The sequence below is a fragment of the Triticum urartu genome, chromosome 1A (assembly GCF_056163025.1).
Source record: "Triticum urartu cultivar PI428250 chromosome 1A, HENAU_Tu73, whole genome shotgun sequence".
Taxonomy (NCBI): Eukaryota; Viridiplantae; Streptophyta; class Magnoliopsida; order Poales; family Poaceae; genus Triticum; species Triticum urartu.
The window spans coordinates 138,284,409-138,288,962 of NC_141873.1; the positions used below are offsets into that span (position 1 = coordinate 138,284,409).

Below are 4,554 nucleotides of genomic sequence, written 5' to 3' on the forward strand. Positions count from 1 at the left end.
CTCCCCTGGCGGGGTCTCTCCTGGCGTGGCTTCGACCCCGCCTCAGTCGCCCGCACCGACCCCGCCTCTGTCGCTCGCCCTGACCCCGCCCCGGTCGCCTGCTGACGTGGTCGCCGCCTCGTTGTCGCCTGGCTCTCCCGATGCCACGGCCTCGACCTCAGCTCGATCCGCCTCTCCCGTGGACGCTGTGGACGCCTCGGCCTCGCCGCCACCCGCGGCTGCTCCGACGGCCAGGCCCGTCACCCGCTCGCGCACTGGTGTCTTCCGCCCGAGCTCCCGCTATGCGGATGACTACGTCTGCACCGCCTCTACGTCCGCTCCTTCCCCGCTGCCATCCTCGGTTCGGGCCGCTCTCCGCGATCCCCTTTGGATGGCTGCCATGCACGAGGAGTTCGACGCCTTGCAGCAGAACCGGACTTGGCAGCTTGTTTCCCGTCCCCGGCACGCTAATGTGATCACCGGGAAGTGGGTCTTCAAACACAAGCTTCGTCCCGACGGCACTCTTGATCGTTACAAGGCGCGTTGGGTTGTTCGTGGTTTTCGGCAACGCGCCGGTGTGGACTTCACCGACACCTTCGCTCCGGTTGTTAAGCCCGGGATGATCCACACTGTTTTACAGTTGACAGTCTCTCGTGCTTGGCCAGTTCATCAGATGGACGTCTCCAACGCGTTCCTCCATGGTCATCTTGAGGAGCAGGTTTTCTGTCAGCAGCCCACGGGGTTTGTTGACCCGGCATGTCCTGATCATGTGTGTCTGCTCTCACGCTCCTTATATGGACTCAAGCAGGCTCCTCGTGCCTGGTACCAGCGCATCACAGCGTTTCTTAATCAACTCGGCTTCCGCTCTACACGCTCCGATGCTTCGCTGTTCGTTTATCACCAGGGCACCGACACGGCGTACTTGCTGCTCTATGTTGACGACATCATCTTGACAGCATGCACTCCTGAGCTCCTTCGCCGGCTCACTGATCGTCTCCGTGCTGAGTTTGCCATGAAGGACTTGGGTCCGTTGCACTACTTCCTCGGCGTTGAGGTGGTGCGTCGTCCTGATGGTTTCTTCCTTCATCAACGGAAGTACGCTCATGAGCTCCTCGACCGTGCTGGAATGCTTAACTGCAAACCAGCCGCCACTCCTGTCGACACGAAGGCCAAGCTCTCTGCTACTGATGGTACTCCCGCTCCGGATGCTGGCTTCTACCGGTCCATTGTTGGTGCTCTCCAGTACCTCACTCTCACTCGACCGGAGCTTCAGTACGCGGTTCAGCAGGTCTGCCTGCATATGCATGCTCCTCGAGACGTTCACTGGACCGCTGTTAAGCGGATTCTTCGCTACATCCGTGGTGCTATGGATCTTGGTCTTACTCTGCGCACCTCCACTGCCACTGATCTGGTCGCCTACTCCGATGCCGATTGGGCTGGCTGCCCGGACACCCGTCGTTCTACTTCGGGCTACTGCATCTTTCTTGGACCATCCCTGGTGTCGTGGTCGTCCAAGCGGCAGCCTACCGTCTCGCGGTCTAGCGCCGAGGCTGAGTACCGCGTTGTGGCTAACGTCGTTTCTGAGTGCTCCTGGCTTCGTCAGCTTCTTCACGAGCTCTCGTGTCCTGTTGAGAAGGCCACAGTCGTCTACTGCGACAACGTCTCCGCCGTCTACCTCTCCACCAACCCGGTTCATCACCGTCGCACCAAGCACATTGAGCTTGATATCCATTTTGTTCGGGATCAGGTGGCTCTTGGCCACGTTCGTGTTCTGCACGTTCCCACCTTCCAACAATTTGCCGACATCATGACCAAAGGCTTGCCTACGACGTCTTTCGAGGAATTCCGGTCCAACGGTGTCGCTTCGACTGCGGGGGCGGGGGGGGGGGGGGGGGTGGTGTTGAGATATGTATTTAGCACATGTATTCTTGTACTCCAAGTCTCCTCCTTGTGTATAGTTGAGGATATGACTTGCCCTATGTACTATATATACTTGTGCATATGCATCTATCAATACATTGAGAGTTGCATCATATTCCTCTACAGTTGGAATGACCCTTGTGGAAGACAACACGGCCAGGGAGGGTGGTGGCGGCGGCAATGTCGAAGGGCGAAGGAAGGTAGAGGAAGAGAAAAAGGGGGAAGAGTGTCTGTGTCCCTGACGGGCGGGCCAGGACAGAATAAGGGCACGTGTGGCTCGCATCCGCGCGTGTCCGTTCGACCGCAAACTCGGTCCAAAATTAAACCGATAATGGGTTGAAAGCGGATAAAAAATGGTTGACAGTCTGTCTACGACCGTTGGATGGCTTGTTTTGTCCGTTTACCCAAACGGACACGGACGACCATTCGGTGTCGTGCGTTAGTGGTGCGTTTGTCGGCCGCCTGAGACGAAAAACGACTCGCGTCTAGCCAAAGTTGATATGCTTCGTCGCCAGGTACGGCCGTACCGGTACCGGTACTAGTAGAAAAATCATTTTTCGTCGCTCCCACTTCCACTCCTATTCCTCGTGTCAAAGCGCGCGTCCCAAGCTCGCTCCAGTTATTACCGCCAATGGAGCTGCAGGAAGACAAGCGTGCCGCGGATGAGGAGAGCCAGCCTCACTTCCTGATCGTGACGTACCCGGCGCAGGGGCACATCACCCCGGCGCGTCACCTCGCGCGCCGTCTCGTGCGCGCGGCCGCCGGCGCCGGCGGTGCGCGCGTCACCATATGCACCCCTGTCTCGGCCTTTCGGAAGATGTTCGCTGACGCAACAAGCGCGGTGGGCGGCGACGAGATAAGGGAAGAGGGCGGGGTCGCATACGCCGCTTACTCCGACGGCTACGACGGTGGGTTCGACCGCACCGCGGGCGACTACGCGCACTACATGTCGCAGGTGAGGCTGGAGGGAGCGCGCACGCTGTCCGGGCTGCTCCGGCGCCTCGGCGATCGCGGGCACCCCGTCACCTGCGCAGTGTACACGCTGCTCATGCCGTGGGTGGCCGGCGTTGCGCGGGCGTACGGCGTGGCGGTCGTCGCGGTGTTCTGGATCCAGCCGGTCACCGCGCTCGCCGCGTACTACCACTACTTTCGAGGGAGCCGGGAGGCCGTCATGGTAGCCGCCGCGTCGCGTGACCCGAATGCCGAGGTGTGTATCCCGGGCCTCCCGCCGCTCCGGTTCCGGGACCTGCCGTCCTTCCTCGCCGTCACCTCGGACGACGACCCCTTTGCCTGCCTGATCCCGGAGTTCCGCGAGCTCATCGACGCGCTCGACGGCGACTCCGAGAAGCCCCCGACGTACGTCGTCGCCAACACGTTCGACGCCATGGAGCCTGACGCGCTGGCTTCGCTGAGGCCTCACGTCGAAGTGGTAACCGTCGGTCCCGTGCTCTCGTTCCTGCACGACGGCCACGACGGCAACAGTCCAAACGACCTGTTCGACCACGACGGCGAAGGCTACCTCCACTGGCTGGATACGAAGCCGGCCAAGTCGGTGGTGTACATCTCCTTCGGGAGCACGTCGGTGATGAGCAAGACGCAGGTCGCCGAGATAGCGGAGGCCATGAGCCAGTCCAACAGGCCGTTCCTGTGGGTGCTACGGAAAGACAACTGCAGGGACAAGGACGAAGGCGACGCGATCAAGGGACTCCTCGCAACGGCGTCGGCGGCCACGTACGACGACGACGCCGGCGGCGGCATGGTGGTGGAGTGGTGCGACCAGGCGCGTGTGCTCTCGCATCCGTCCGTGGGGTGCTTCGTGACGCACTGCGGGTGGAACTCGACGCTGGAGAGCGTGGCCTGCGGCGTGCCCATAGTTGCGGCGCCGCAGTACTCGGACCAGGGGACGAACGCGTGGCTCGTGGAGCGGGCGCTGGGCGTGGGTGTCCGCGCCGCGGCGCGCGCGGAGGACGGCGTCCTGGAGACCGGGGAGCTGAGGAGGTGCGTGGAGATCGCTACGTCGGAGGCGGTGACGTCGCGCGCCGCGTCGTGTAAGGAGGAGGCGAGGGTGGCCGTGGCCGACGGCGGCGGCTCGGACCGGAGCCTGATGGAGTTCGTGCGGCGGATTGCACGCGGTAGTACCTGAAATTGTTACTGCGGCTGCACGTTTGTTCCGGTTATTAGTTACTGTCGTGAGTGTATTAATGCCGCGGGAGATTCTGACTACCCTGCCCATGGAAGGATAAGAGGATCAAAAGCTGAAGCGAAGTGATTGATGCGATGCTTATCGTGTCCGGATGTCTCTCTCTTTCGGTCATTCTCAAGACGGAGGATAGGGCGATGTATGGAGATGCACAAAGCCGTATGGCAGGCGAGCAGTTATGTACTAGTACTAGCTTTGTTTGACTAAAAAAGATTGGAAATGCAGCCGTACTTTGATGCACTCCAAGTGGGTTCTTAATCGTGTCATCCGGCGATAGAATGTCGCTTTTTCTAATGCACATCTAAATATGTTATAAGTATTGTCATCTAAGTAGCCGTGCACTTTAAGTGGAGCATCTACAGCAAGCTATTCCGGCCTCTATACGTCCGCGTAAACGACCGGGTGTGTTTGGTTGCAAAGGACTGAACTTTTTTTGGTCCAAGGGATTAAAGAAA

The 4,554-nt window shown here is 60.0% G+C and overlaps 1 pseudogene; it reads left to right on the forward strand.

Moving 5' to 3' along the window:
* Positions 1–2,433: 2,433 nt before the first annotated feature.
* Positions 2,434–4,339, forward strand: LOC147990380 (UDP-glycosyltransferase 75C1 pseudogene; annotated as a pseudogene).
* The last annotated feature ends 215 nt before the right edge of the window (positions 4,340–4,554 follow it).